Below are 16626 nucleotides of genomic sequence, written 5' to 3'. Positions count from 1 at the left end.
TATATGTGTGTGTGTGTATATATATATATATATATATATATGTGTGTGTGTGTGTGTGTGTGTGTGTGTGTGTGTGCTTCTGTGTGTTTGTGTATGTGTACACACACATACATATAGAAACACATAGTTTTGGGTATGTGTTTGAAAACATGTCACTCAATTTTGTATCTATGCCTAAAATAATAGAGCAATATTTACTGTGAATGTATCTCACATGCTTATTTTCCAATTTGACTGTTACTCCTGGTGCATTCATTTTAAGCATAAAGTTAAAGCTTCTATGTAAAGATACCTTGGGAGGACCTGGAGGATGTGTATTTTTTTATACTAATAGTCTGAAACAGCTTTTCTTTTAGACCTTTTCTAGAAAAAAAATTAGGAGTGTATTCGCTCACTCAAGACTATCTCTAAAATATAAAGGATACTTGAGAAGTTGCAAATAACTTCTTAAGTCTAAAAATAAGATGAGTTGATATGTCAGAAACTAAATTTGGTCCAACTGAAAAACAATAGTGGCTTTCTATGCATGTGAATGATCTAGAGACTGTTTAATTTATGTTTTTAAAAATCATTTCACTTGTCTTTGATGGTGAGCCTGTATTAGCCACACAATAATAAACTTTCAGATTATGTTTATGCAATGTAATACAAATAGCTATAGTAGCAGAATCTATATAGAGAGTTTTTATGGTAAAAATAATAGCTAACAACAATAATGATTAGATAATGTAAAAAGCAAATGGCGTTGTGTTGACCATGTCCTGAATGTTAAAGCTGAATCTATCAGCCCAGATTCTCTGTTTCCTAAGATGATAATAATAGCATCACCATTAATAATAACACAGCCAAACACTTCATGTTTAATAGATGATTTTCTGAATGTTCATATACATTACCTAACTTAATTTAACCCTGCCATATCTAAGAAGTTTGCACTGCTAGTATTTCCCCTTTAGTATTTGGAGGCGGAAACAGAGGCCTTGAGAGGGGAGATAAATTGCCCAAGGCCAAACAGTTCCTCAGTGTCAGAACTCCAACTTCAAATTTTTCTCTGATAATAATTATTTTGCTCTAGCATGTTATTTTAATTATTTTTTTGCTATTCCCAATTGTCATTGGAATTATAAGGAATTTAAAAAAATCCTCTTTTCTGGAAGAAAAAGAATATCTTTTCTGTAACCAAAGATTATTCTCTATGAGTAATAAGTACAGCCTCTTCAGATGATACAGAAATTTAATTGTTTTGTCTTATCATTTTTCAACATTGAGATTTATCACAATAAATATGTTGCAAACATTAATGTTCTAGCCAAGAAGTATCTAGAGTAGACATAGTTCTTGCTTTCAGAGTCTTAAAGATTTTCTAGAGTACTTTTATTTTTTTGAGACGGAGTTTTGCTCTTGTTTCTCAGGCTGGAGTGCAATGGTGGGATCTCAGCTGACCACAACATCCGCCTCCTGGGTTCAAGTGATTCTCCTGACTCAGCCACCTGAGTAGCTGGGATGTCAGGCATGTGCCACAATGTCTGGTTAATTTTGTATGTTTAGAAGAGACAGTTTCTCCATGTTGGTCAGTCTGGTCTCAAACTCCAAACCTCAGGTGATCTGTTGCAGCCTACCAAAGTGCTGGGATTATAGGCGCTAGCCACCACGCCCAGCCCTTGAATACTTTTCAAACTGTAAGAAAACAGAATACTTTATAGAGCCCCTCCATTTATTTCTATAGCATCCATACTTATGTCCCCTTTATCCTCTGTGACTTTCTCTCATTCAGAGCAAAATTTTGTGAGGTCCTGCATGATCTCTGCTCCCTACTGGGCCTGTTTTAATTTTTGCCTACCTTCTCCCATGCTATATCTGCCGGACTTTCTTCCTTATCACCTTACATCTTTTCTCAAATGTCATCTTATCCACGAGCTTGACCTAACCATATTAAAAATTGCAAACTCACACCCAAATGATCTCTTCTTCTTTCGTATAATATATGTCTCTGTAGCATTTACCAGTACCTAATATTTATTATAGTAATCTTATATATTTTGTTTATGGTGTACTTCCTCCCACTGAAATTTAGGCTCCCTGAAGATAGAAATTTTTGTTTGTTTAGTGGACTAGTAATATCTCCAGGACCTAGAAAATGAGACTCCAGGGCTCTTGCACAAGGAACAAACTTAGTAAATATTTCTTTAATGAATATTGCATAAAATAATCACAGTATAAAAACACTTTTATTTGTAACTTCAAAATTACTCAGGGCGAACCAGTATGTGGATCAACACTAGTAACTACACTGTGACTAAGTGGAAGTTCTTATTTACTTCAGAGATTGTACTTACTTTGGGACCATTAGGGAAATATTGGTTTGCCTGTGTATTAGTAAATTATTTTGACAATTTAATTTTGACTGAGAAATTTACTTAAATGAGATTGTAGACCTGAATGTAAAACTCAAAAATATGGAATCCCTAAAAGTTAACAGAACAGAAAATGTAGATAAATTTGGTTTTGTGTTAACTTTTTAGATATAAGACCAAAGTCACTATCCACAAAATAAATCATTGATAAGCTGAACTTTATTAAAATTCAAAATGTGTCACACCTGTAATCCCAGTACTTTGCAAGACCGAGGCAAGCAGATCACTTTAGGTCAGGAGTTTGAGACCACCCTGGCCAACATGATGAAACCCTGCCTCCCCTAAAAGCACAAAAATTAGCCAGGTGTGATGGCAGGCACCTGTAATCCCAGCTACTCAAGAATCTGAAGCAGGAGAATCACTTGAACTTGGGAGGCGGAGGTTGCAGTGAGCCACTGCACTCCAGCCTGGGCAACAGAGTGAGACTCCATCTCAAAAAAAAAAAAAGAAACCCAAAATTTAAAATGTCGCTCAGTGAAAGATACTGTCAAGAGAAAAAATAGACAAGCCAGCAAATACCTCTCCAAAGAAGATACACAGGTGGCAAATAGGCATTAAAAAAAGAAGTTTCATATCATATGTCATTAGGGAAATACAAATTAAAATGACAATGAGAGACCTACTAAAATGGCTGAAATCCAGAACATCAACAACATCAAATGCTAATCAGAATGCAAACACACAAGAACCTCCTTCAGTGTTGCTATGAATGCAAAAGGGCATGATCATATGTGAGACAGTTTGACAGTTTCTTGCCAAGCTAATCATACTCTTTCCATATGATCTGGCAATCATGCTCCTTGGTATGGCCGATGTGTTCAACCATTTTGCCCATGCAAAAAATTGCATGTAATATTTATGGCAATTTTATTTATAATTGCCAATACTTGAAAACCCTAAAGTAGCCTTCAGTAGGTGAATAGACATATAAATGTCCATTGTGTATCATTGCAATACATCCAAACAACAGAATATCATTCAACACTAAAAAGAAATGTGCTATCAAGTTATGAAGACCTGGGGGGAAAGTAAATGCATAGTAGTAAGTGAGAAAAGCCAACCAAATGGCTACATACTACATGATTAAGTACATACATGTGGCTTCATCATGATTCTTGGCTTTCTTACAGCATAACATCTTCATAGAAGTTACACTTTTTACACAGTAAGTCAGGTCTTCAAATATTAAATATGAATATTTCAGTGAACAAGAGAGAAGCTGCATCACATTTTATAAACTAAACTGAGATGTCATAAAAAGTCATATTGCTGCATGTGTCTGTAGTTTGCTTCGTTTTATTGCTAAGTTGTATTCTGTTTTATAGCTAAACCATAATTTGTTTATCCATTCACCAGATGATGGGGATTTAAATTCCAGAATTGATACAAATGACCATTTATTTTAAAATATATTTATGTCATCATTAAATATATATGACTAATTGAAAAGAGATGCTGAGGTAAAATGCAGCCTGCCTACAATCTGTGAATTGTATACTATATTCAAAAGAGGTAAGATTACAAGACAGACAGGGTGAGGATCAAAAACTACCTCTCAGGTACTATGCTGATTATCTGGGTAACAAAATAATCTGTATACCAAATCCCTGCCACATAAAATTTACCTATACAAAAAACCTGCACATGTAGCCCTGAGCCTAAAATAAAAGTTAAATAAAAAGATATTCTAATAGTTTATAATATAATGAGCAGAAGCCAGACAAAGGAAGCTTTTGGGGCATTCTATTTTTGCCGATTATTTTCAAAGTGATCGACATTCCCATAAGGGTATGTAACAAATTGTCTTAGACAGTGAATTCTTTATATCACTGCAAAGTCATTTTCAAAGCTCAGATGTTTAAGTGCCTCATCTGCTGTTCCTCTTCCACAAGTCACCTGCAAGTCATCAGAGAGTGTGCTGCTCTTTCTCAGGGTGGGTTCCATGTTGTCTAATAACTATCCCTCTAGATCATCTCCCAGTCTAAGTCCTTGAAAACTCCTTTAGCCCTTAATACAAAATGAAAGGTATCATGTAATTAGACTACACATTTGTTACCTTTCCAGATTTACTTCCTATATGTTTCACTGACCTCTTAAGTGTTCTGTTTCAGACAAAGATTTTGCTTATTTAAGAATATATTTGGATATTTTAAAATATAAAACCATTGTCCATACAGGTTGCCCCACCTTGAAAGTCTTGACTTCTTCTGTCTCTGTCTAAATCTTGCCTGTTCTTAATCTCCACACAAAGTTACATTTCTAAACAATCTGTTCCTAACCTCCTCCACCTGAGGGTTATTTCTATTTATTCTCTATAATAACAGTTAAATAATATATTTAGGCTATATGATCCTGAAGAAAGTAATAGATTCTTGTGGACGTTGTGAAGTTTTTGTTGTTTGTTGCTTTGTTTCTTAATTGTTTTCTTAGTTGTGAAATTCTCTACCACATGAACTGTTCTGAAGGCAGAGTTGGCTTCCCTCTCTAGAAAGTGAGAATTCCAATACTCATTTTCCCAGAATCCTTCCTTGCAAGGGTGGTAGATCAGATGCAACCACCTAGGAATTTAAATTGGGACATAGCAAAGCAAAGAAGCCTGGGGAGGGGAGATTGTGTTCCTTCAGCAGTGAAATAAGCAGTGGCAACAGCAACATTCAGGTTCAAAAAACCACAGAGGCAACCATTTTAGCAATTGCCATTACTGTCTATAGTCACAGTTCTGCCCCAGAAAGCCTCAGGTTCCCCTGATTATGGTGACAACTGCTCTCTTTTCACCTAACTGGTTCTGCAGAGCAGTTTTTTTTTCTTTTTCTCTTTTTTTTGGGGGGTGGTAATTCTCACTGCTTGTTCTTCCTTTGATATTACCTATTTTCTCAACATGTTTTTTTAGCCTTCTGGTGTTAACTACTCAGCTATTCAATAAATCCCTTGTTCCACTGAAATCAGCTTACTGACAGCAGAGAACCACTAATGCAGCATTTTCTTTTTTCCTTTTTTTTTTTTTTTTTTTTTGAGACGGAGTTTCGCTCTTGTTACCCAGGCTGGAGTGCAATGGCACGATCTCGGCTCACCGCAACCTCCGCCTCCTGGGTTCAGGCAATTCTCCTGCCTCAGCCTCCTGAGTAGCTGGGATTACAGGCACACGCCACCATGCCCAGCTAAGTTTTTGTATTTGAGTAGAGACGGGGTTTCACCATGTTGACCAGGATGGTCTCGATCTTTTGACCTCGGGATCCACCCGCCTTGGCCTCCCAAAGTGCTAATGCAGCATTCTCACGCTAATCACGACATCATTGCAACATCGCTTAGGTGGATATTAGCATTCTCATCTGCATAGGAAGAAACTGAAGCTCAGATAGGACGCATAACTTGCCTAAGTCACTGCTTTGGCATGGGTTATTTATTAAATATTATAGCATATAAATATAAGCATCAAGTTTATTCGTCAGTAAAAAGACAATATTTAGGGAAAGTCACAAAACAGCAGGTTGCATTGCGTTTTGAAGGGAAGTCAAATCATTAAATTAGAGAAGAGAAACGAGATTTCTAATCCAAAGCAGAATTAAGTTCAAGGCCAATAGCTTTGATGATACGTTTGACTTTGTTTGTGTTTCCTAATGTAGATTTGATTTTGGGCTGGTGAACTATTTTCTCTGCTGCGAAGGGTGACAAGGGAGGAAGGAGAAGTGAGAAGAGGTGAACAGTAACTACATGGAGATTGCCATTATAACAGGTAGTGGGCACACAACATTGACTTAGTGAACACTGGTTCTCCATGCACAAGATCTGCTGAGGCCCCACTTCTATTATAACAGCACTGTGTAGCCCATTAAGACCACATCGTTTTATTATGACTTGTTAAAAAAGAAACTCATAAACTTCATGCACCAAAGTTTGGAGATCGCTTTTAAAAATATTTTTAAAAGCACTCATTTCTTCTCAAACAGTAGGAGGTAACAGGGTCTGATGAATGTTGGGGAGCCACGTGCGTCTTTCATTTTATTAAACTCCTAGTGGCAATGTCCAGTTCAGTATGTATGCCAGAATGCAAATGTTTTCTTGGCACTTTCTAAGAAATCCAGAAAGATCCAAATGAACATAAGAACTGGTGGGTGATAAGTGTGTCACAACCAGAATTATAGATTTTAGAGCTGGGAGAAAACAAAAGTTGCCTATTTTTAAAACACAAATTCCAACTGCTCAAAACCCTGCAGTTTCCAGGATTTAATTAGTGCTCTCTTTAAGGGCCTGTTAATGAGGTGTAGAGACTTCTGGGTTATACTTTATTGGCATCCTAATAACATATAGTATATATTTAAAGACTATTTTCAATGGGTCCTTCCTCCTGATTGCTACAAAAGTGCAAATTCAATCAAAAGAGACAGCTAGTATGCATGATCCCACAGAGGGCTCTTTCCAACATGAGTCCCCAAAGGAAATACATATTGTAGGTAAAGGGGTGGCTCCCTTCATTCTGGTGTGTTTGTTTCCAAGAGCTGAGGTGACAAAGTACCACAGACCTAGCTGCTTGAACAACAGCAATGCGTCATCTCACAGTTCTGGAGACTAAAGTCTGAGATCAAGGTGTCTGCGAGATTGGCTCGTGCTGATGCTGTGAGGGAGAATCTGTTCCCGGAAACTCTCCCAGCTTCTGTTGGTTTGTGGGTCATCTTTTGTGTCCCTTGTCCTATAGAAATATCACTCCAGTTTCTGCTTTCGCCTTCGCCTGGTGTTCTCACTGTGTGCATGTCTGTGTCTACAATCTTTCTTTATAAGGGTACCCATCATATTGGATTCAGGCTCTACCCTACCCTAGTATCACCTCATCTTAACTAATGACATTTTCAGCAACTCCATTCCTAAAAAGGATTATAATCTGAAGTACAGGGGGCCAGGACTTGAACATATAAGAGAGAAGGTCACAATTCAACCCATAAACATCCCCCCAGTCTCTAGTTTTTGCTCCTAGATATTTCAGCCTCTCCAACTTCACTTCTTTCTCTACACTTTCTTTCCCTTTCCTCTCTGCATGAATTTACTGCAGTACAGAAAATTCATGACCCCTTTCAAGTAGATTTTTTTAATACTGTTCTTTTGAAGCCTTCCTAGAAAACTACAGCCTAATATTAGTCTCTCCTTCTCCTCTCCACTCATTTCATTAATGCATTTCTTCATCACTCGCCATTTTTCATTCTTTATCTCAAAAGGCTTTGCCACCTCTTGAGAGTGGCAAACGCTATGTACTTAATTGTCGTGCCTCATAATGTGTTCAGTAGGCTGTTGGATTCACAGTTCTGGAGCTCAGCAAAAATATGGCTGTCTCCTAGGCACACAGCAGGCATTTGCTGTCTTGATTAAAGAAAAAAAAAACATCAGAAGAGAAGAGAGGGAAAAGAATAGAATAGAAAAAGAAACACACAAACTGTTTCTTAAGCTAACGCTGAAGAAGTTGCTGGACATATGTTCTTTTGGAACATTTTGCATTTCAATTGAGAAAGTGGCTGCATTACAAATTAACACGGATATATTTAGCACAAAGAATATACTCCTGTGCAGGAAGCCTGTCATGACAATTGCAGCTATTAGACATTAAACGAGTTTCCAGGGCAGATGTGTTGCTACCTTCAGCCTTGCTAAAGTTGTTTGATTGCTAACTGACTTTGTGTTTCTTGTTATATTTACGATCCTGGATTCTCCAAAGAAATCTCTTCATCGTAAATAAGCCATCGTGAGCCATTAAATTCTAGGTAGTATCATCACAAACTTCCAAGAGCAGTACCTGAAAAAATCCGTCACTATGAATTCATCAATTCCAGAGATCTTATCCCCTCTAAGCTTTTCTTTGTGTTTTGATTGGCCTTCTTTGCAAATGTGGAATTTAATAATTCTTTTTCTTTCAAGTATTAATTAATTGTGGAAAATGCTTTCCTAAATGTTGTCTATAAAATAATTTCATTGATTTTACAAGAAGAACATGAGTTTCAAAGAAAATTATCCTTAGATAACAGAGATTCCTGTGAGGGCAGCAACTTTTTCTTGCTCACTTCAGCACTTCACAGCTGGCACATAATGGTCTAATAATTTTCAAAAAACTGTTTTGAAGAAATTAATAGATAAAATAATCCTTAGGCGCAAGGATAGATGAATGGATGGAAGAATAAATAAATGAATCTATTAATCAATTTTCTAAGGAAAATACTGCTTAGACTTGAAAATTCCACAGCAAAGGATACAAGTGCAAATCTCTATAACGTACGAGGCTTGAGTTTCATTTACCTTGCTCCTACCTCAGGACTCAACACTGTTTTTGTGCATAATTATAGCTTTAAATATCTTTATATTTCAGTTATAATTAAATAGGTTTTTATTATTTTATATAATTAGTTTTGCTTCGTTTTTGCCTTTTATTCTTGATTTAAAAACTTTTACAAATGATAATTTAATTTCTTAGTGAAATGCCTTCTTTAGGATTTCTTTAATAAAATAGTAAATATTATCAGTTATTTTAATCTAAAAATCTTATTCAATTTTTGAATGTTTTGAAACTTTCTTTTATGTGAAACACAGTTCATTCTAGAATAACACAGAGGTTGAGGTACTGATCTTCCACATAGTCAAAAATCACCATGTAACTTTTGATTATCCAAAATCTTAACTACTAATACCCTGCTACTGATCAGAAGCCTTATTGACAATATAAACCATCAATTCACAGAGATTTTGTATGTTCTGTGAATTACATACAGTATTCTTACAATAAAGTAAGCTAAAGAAAGGAAAATGCTATTAAGAAAATCATCAGGAAGAGAAAATATATTTACTACTCATTAAACAAAAGTGGATCATCAAAAAGACCTTCATTTTCATCTTCATGTTGAGTAGGCTGAGGAGGAGGAGAAAGAGGAAGTGCTGGCCTTGCTGTGTCAGGGATGGCAGAGGCACAAGAAAATCTGCCCTTAAGAGGACTCCTGTAGCTCAAATCCATATTGTTTGAGGTTCAACTATATCTCCTCATATTTTAACATGCTACTCTACTCCTTAGTTTTTTGTGTATATTATTTCGATAATAAGATATTTTTATTTTAGTTTACTTTATTTATTTATTTTTTTTTGAGACGGAGTTTTGCTCTTGTTACCCAGGCTGGAGTGCAATGGCGCGGTCTCGGCTCACCACAACCTCCGCCTCCTGGGTTCAGGCAATTCTCCTGCCTCAGCCTCCTGAGTAGCTGGGATTACAGGCATGCACCACCATGTGCAGCTAATTTTTTGTATTTTGAGTAGAGATGGGGTTTCATTATGTTGACCAGGATGGTCTCGATCTCTTGACCTCGTGATCCACCCGCCTCGGCCTTCCAAAGTGCTGGGCTTATAGGCTTGAGCCACCGCACCCGGCTTATTTTAGTTTACTTTAAAGATATTATTCTCTAACATTTATCTGTCAGTGTAAGACAACTATTGGTCTAATTGTTACTCCCATTGGTTGAATCGTCTTTTTACTTGACTATGTTCCAAATAATAAATAATCAGATAATCTCTTTGCCATTAGACTTTCACCCTTTGACTAAGATACATTTTCTAATAGTTTATTTTTCCTTTAATCTTGCTTAGTACATGATGGACTTCTGCCATTGGATAATTAATGACATTTTGGTTTTTTTTATTTATTTTTATTTTTATTTATGGGCACAATGTGATGCTTTGGTCAATGCAGAGATATTCAACTAAGCTAATTAAAGTAGCTATCGCCTCACCACTTTATCTTTTCTTGTGGTAAAAACATCGAAATCTATTCTTTCTGCAGTTTTGAAATCTAAGAATTTTCAGTCTTTGTCAATTTCAGCATTGCCTTCTCTACTCTCTATTAGCTTCTTACAGATGTTGTGGTATGCCACTTTATTGCCAAATATTTTCCCGCTATATTCTGCGTTTTGTCACACTGCACTAAATTCCATACAATTCCTGCATTCTATCTTTATGTTCATTAATTATCTCTCCTGTGTCCAATGAACTAACCCTTTCTGTTAGTATAAATTTCAGTTACTCATTTCTATGCAGTCTATTGGATTCTTTTTGAAAACTGCGTGGTTCTTACTTTTTAAGTCTGTTTTTCTTTGCTTGTGAATTCAACTATTTCTGAAGTTTTGGAAGTCTGGTTCCAGTTTTCTCTGCTAAGGGTGCATTTTTTACAGAGAGGAATCGTACTTGATAATGTATAGCTCCTGAGGGCATTCTGTTATCTTGGTATGTTTGAATTAAGAGTCTCAGCTTGCTGTTTTACAAAACATATAAATAGTATGAATTCAAAATTCAAATCCTGATGCTATTTGGCCAGTGGACACGAATTATTAGACAAGATGCCTTCTTGCTCTCCAAGGCTGCGGTAGACAAACTTCTAACTAGTTATCTCTGTAAGTTAGATTTTTAGCTTTCCCTACTTTAAAGAATGTAAATTATTATTCAGCCTGATCAGAAGATGCCCCAAATCTTATTGCAACCCTGGCCCAAGGCATTACTCCCTATGTGGTTCCTAAAACCAAATATGCAGACTATCAGAGTTACATTCACTAAATTTAAGTTCTTCCTTTATTCTTGGTCCTGAAAAATTTTTATTATTTCTCTAAACTCATCCAGTTGTTGAAAAATCTTTAAAAAATTTGCACGCATACAGCACACACATACACGTGAGCATGCAGAGAGAGAGAAACAGAGACAGAGACAGAGAGAATTATATCCCTACTCTCAGGTTGATTAATCTTTTTGACTCTAAGTAATTTTGTTCCTTAACAACTCCTTTTGGACCCAAACTCTACTGAACTGGCCATTGTCCAAATCTCTATCACATAAGAGGTTGAGAAATAAGTATTTTAGGATCAATGTTTTTGATGAGAACCTCTCCAAGAATATCTCCAACAACTAAGATGAGTCAACCTCTACTGGTGGATGATCTAAAATCAATAAAAATATCTCAGATGATACATTCAGTTCTATGGATTTTACTTCCTCACTCAAATAAATCTCACACTTTACCATACAAGACATAGTTTTCACCTTCGCAGCTGTGTTTCTTGTTCATTGCATGCATGAGTTATCTTTCAGCCAAATCAGCTCTGACTTCTGAATCCTGGGCATGTTTCCATTTATTTGGTCTGATTAGCCATTCAGCAATGTTAATACTTATGTATTCCTTGTAAGTATGAACATTAAGTGTTATAGGACTTTATGGTGCAGGCCATGTTTCTTTAACAAAGAGACACAAATATTGGTGGCTTAAATAAGATAGAGGTTTATTTATGTGAGAGATCAGAGGTAGGCAGAGAGCTCAGGTTGTCAGTGTGGCTCAAAAACATGAGATCATTCAAGGATCTCGATTCCTTCCATCTTTTTGCTCCTGAATTCCTCTACGATATTGTTGCCATTCGCGTGGTTGAAGTCTGGCCATGGATCCATCCAAACGGAACGCCATGGAAGAGAGAGACAAATAGAAAGGGAGGATTTCCTTTCAAGCAAGCACACATAATTTCATTTTCAATTTTGGATGCCAGTTAATTGCCGGCCACTCTAAGATCCAAGAGAGGTCAACAAATATGTAGCCTTCAGCCTGCGGCCTAGACCTGGCCACCACTCTCACTAGAGAAGAGAGGCATGGAACTCTAGGGCCAGCTAGTAATGTCCTGTGGCTTTTCTGGTGGCTTCCCATGGTGAAGGGACATGTGCGAGTCTTCTGCTCGGTGAAGCATCAGCACTTCTGGGGGTGCTCTTGGGAGAGGCCCTTGTGATTAGAGTGCATGTCCAGGCTCTTTCCACAGAGTCTCTTTCTGGATCATATTGTGATCAGGAGAGGTTGGTTATGAGAAGCAAATTAGACACCCTCAGGAAACTGGTGGAAGAATGACCAGGGAATATTAGTTGAATTTCCCCAGGATGCAGAAATGCATTTTACTTTTGCCAATCCTTCTTACAAGCTACGCTGTCATTTTTCCTCCTAAATCTTTATGTGCAATCTCTGGGAAATATATTTTCTTTTGACTCTTATTGTCAATTAAAAATCATTTTAGTCTAAAAAACACATTTAAAAAATTGTCTTTCAATATTACCCTTGTCAGACTTAGTGTTATATTTAATGAAAGAAACTGTATTTAATGGCCACCACAACTCTTTGTCAATGTATAGTGTCTTGTTTCAGTTGGTGAGCAGTTTTGACTCCTTTTAATCTCTGCCTTGGATGTCTAAACCAACCAGTCTGATTTAACATGATTTTAACATTATTTTACATGGTAATCATTATATGTGTCCCCCTTACAAGCTCTTTGAAGGCAGGTGGATAATATTTTTCTTCTTGTTATTTCTATAGTTCAGCATATTCTTGGCACACACAAGTTTTCAATAACATTGTGAACAAGTGAATGAGAAAAGCTTGTAACCAGATTTAAGTTGCATTTTTCAACTCAACACCAATATACAGTAAACCACGTTGAAGAGAACAATATTTTGCTGGGCAAGGTCATTTGAGAACGTATGTGTTCAAAGACGAAAACCAAAATGACATTAAAGAGCATTTCCCTGGCAAGTCCCAGAGGCAGTAGGTGAGCTGTTACTAGTTAAGTTGTACTAGGGCAGAACATTATAGCATTAGACCGCAGTCTGTAATCAATCCCAGCTGCAAGCCCGTATCAACAGTTCTGTGTGTCTTGCCAGTTCCTTGTTAATCCCTTAAAAGGATAGGTAAAAACAAGGTCAACGGCTTTTATTACATAGGATGATTTATCGATTCCAGCTATTCAAACATTTCACTTCACCCAGTGTGCATGCCAAATATGTTTGTTTCAGAAATGTTTAATTAATTAATTATGCCATGTAGTGTAGATAGCTGATGAGTACAAAGAAAATCCTGTCTATAGCTGTTCCATGTCATCTTTCATTTTTAAGACAATGTAGGTTTATCCTTCACTGATCCTAGTGAGAAGGGCTTTAAGGAGTCGAAGAATGAATGCTGTAAGCCTATAACTTCCCCCCATGTCTTCCAATTATGATTGGTCCAAAGAATATGAGCTGAAGCATTTACTACCAAGTGTAGATTTTGAGATAAGCTTTGAACTCTTCTTCCCTGAAGGTCACCTGATAGCATTTATAGATCTTCCAAACTGATATGTGGCAATGTAACTTTCATATTAACTAAAAATACAACAGAACTTTTTTTTAACTCTTGGAGCAATGATAGAAAAAAATTGCAAAGCCTCTAGTGCCAAATGAAACAATGTATTCTCTCTTTAGCACTGCAATGAAAACTGTAGACCTTTGAAATAGAATTTCTAGTGAGTTGTCCATGAGCTGAGTAGAGAACAGGAGCAATGAAAAGGTGGTTTTTGTTTTCATCATTGATAAAAATAACAATGCTTTCTTCTACTCATTTTATGTGGTCAAATACTTTCAAATATAATAAGAATTTATCGAGCTGCTTGTATGTACTACAGTTCTAGGTGCTTTCTTCATGGAGCTGTGCTCTTTCAGGAAAGGAAGGGAAAACATAGAAATGTTTTTAATCTCACATGTTTTAAATGAGTCTTTTTTTTCTTTTAAAACATAATGTTCATTAAAGAAAATTTATCAAAATACATGTAAATATAAAGAAGAAAATTCAACATCCTTACTATAGAAATAGTTGCTATTAACGCATTAGGTTGGTTATATTGATGTGTATAAGATACATACTGATTTTATTTATTTATTTATTTGAGACAGAGTCTCACTTTGCCATCCAGGCTGGAGTGCAGTGGTGCAATCTCAGCTCACTGCAACCTCCACCTCCCAGGTTCAAGTGATTCTTCTGCCTCAGCCTCCAGAGTAGCTGGGGTTACGGGCTCATGTCACTACCTTGGCAGATTTTTGTATTTTTAGTAGAGACGGGATTTCACCATGTTGGCCAGGCTGTCTTCAACCCTTGGCCTCAAGTGATCCACCCACCTTGGCCTCCCAAAGTGCTGGGATTATAGGCATGAGCCACCGTGCCTGGCCTACATTCTGATTTTATAACTTCAATTTATATGGTGGGTATTTTACATGTTATTATATGTTCATAAATGTTTCCTCATGGTTGCTTATTGATCTATTTAACAGGTACATTATAATATACTTAATAATAGCTTGGCCTTTATGTTTGGACCCGTTAGAATTCAGATATGTTTTGGCAGTGTAACACTCTGGTGGGTTGAGCCCATCAGAAGTCGATTGGTGACATGCACCACGTCACAGTTAGGGTAGAGAGATGTGCATGCTCCCTCATATGCTGTGACACAATTCTCTGATTCATCATAAGGAGAACTGTCAATGCCTTGCATAAGACATAGGGGTTTAAATGTTCCCTGGGACATGGAGGAACCGGTGCATCAATGGCAACACATGGTAGAAAACTGCTCCATTTCATAGACATTAAGCGAGCTGCATAAGTTCCTGTAGAGAAACTGCCTCATCATCCACAGCAAAATTTCCCAGAGAGTTGGCAGTACTGCTAAAACAACTTGGTACATAAACACCAAGAGACTCTGAGAATGTATTTACTTCAAGTTGACAAGATACAGAAATCATAGGTGCTATGTGTAAAGCAAAAGATGCAATGGAAAATGAGTGTGTTCATTATTGACTTATTGCTGATCAGCTCCAAATACATCCTTTTTGTCTGCTTTGTGGAAATGAATCTGGGCCTTTCATGTATTTATTTTTTCTTTGCCGGCCTTCATGACTTTCAGGTTTGTCAGTAGAGGGTGCTAAAGAGGCACTGCAGGAAGCATGGGTTTTGTATTCTGGCTCTGGTGCTTACCTGGCAAGCAGCCTGCAGGATGCTCATCCTCTCTAGTGCCTGGCTCCTGAGGTGTGCAGTGGCTAGCTGCCTATCCTGGCATTCCCCGTGGACATGTTTTTAGCATTGAGCCTCTAGTGAGCACCCCCCATGAATGGCTTTCCCCTGCAGTTGAGAAGGTGCATTTACTGCAAATCCCTGCTGGTGAATTTCCATCAGGTTCTGCCAGTACAGTACCACAGTGACTAACTTGCCACGTGGCCTCCTCAACAAAGTTTGTACCCCAGCCTTGGGGGAGGAGGTGTACTTTCCTTGGGGACTCTTTCTCTACCCCAGGCCTGGCGGTGCCTCCTTATAGCTTTGATTTCTAGATCCCTTAGAGTTCTCTTTTCTTCTACCAGCCTTATTCTAATCCCCTGTTACATGTAATAAATTCTTTATATTGAGCTTCCTCTGTTCAAGTTAACATGCAGCTTCTCTCTTTATTGAATCATTTTTTTTTTTTGAGATGGAGTTTCGCTCTTATTACCCAGACTGGAGTGCAATGGCGTGATCTCGGCTCACTGCAACCTCTGCCTCCTGGGTTCAGGCAATTCTCCTGCCTCAGCCTCCTGAGTAGCTGGGATTATAGTCAAATGCCACCATGCCCAGCTAATTTTTTGTATCTTTAGTAGAGACGGGGTTTCACCATGTTGACCAGGATGGTCCCGATCTCTTGACCTCGTGATCCACCCCCCTTGGCCACCCAGAGTGCTGGGATTACAGGCTTGAGCCACTGTGCCAGGCCTATTGAATCTTTAAGGATACAATGAATCCCCAGGGATTCAGGCAGAGAGGTATGAAGACTGGGCAAAAATATGAAGACATGCATGGAAGAAGAAAATGAGATAATAAATTTATATTTTCTTATAGGACACTAAAGAACAGAAAAGCGCAGCACATCAAGCCAGGAAGGTAGATCACATGTAAGGAAGTCAACAGTCAAGCGCCTTCAGAAAGCAGAGTGACTCAGTTTCTGCTCAGTGGTTGAACAACCAAATGAAAACATTAAATGACAAAATCACTTCTACATAAATTTGTCAGAAATTGTCTTACACACAGTAAAAAATTTTATAAAAAAATCTATAGTACTGGCTACCTAAATAAGTTTATTTGATGAAGTTCCATGTTAAGAGGCATATTTAAAGAATACTACAGTATGATTTTAAAAAATATATTTCTCCAACAAAAATGGATAGGTCATATGCTTGTTTTTTTTTTTTTTTTTAATTTCTTGTCCTGGAGCAGGGTTGTGCCTGCTTTTGTATATAAAGTTTTATTGGAATACAATCTCACCCTTCTGTTAACTTATTGTGTATTGTTGCTTTCATTCCTCAACAAAAGAGCAGACTAGTAGCAAAGAGAAATTGTGTGATGTGC

This window comes from Callithrix jacchus, chromosome 14 (genome assembly GCF_049354715.1).
Source record: "Callithrix jacchus isolate 240 chromosome 14, calJac240_pri, whole genome shotgun sequence".
Taxonomy (NCBI): domain Eukaryota; kingdom Metazoa; phylum Chordata; class Mammalia; order Primates; family Cebidae; genus Callithrix; species Callithrix jacchus.
Note: the sequence above shows the minus strand (reverse complement) of the source record.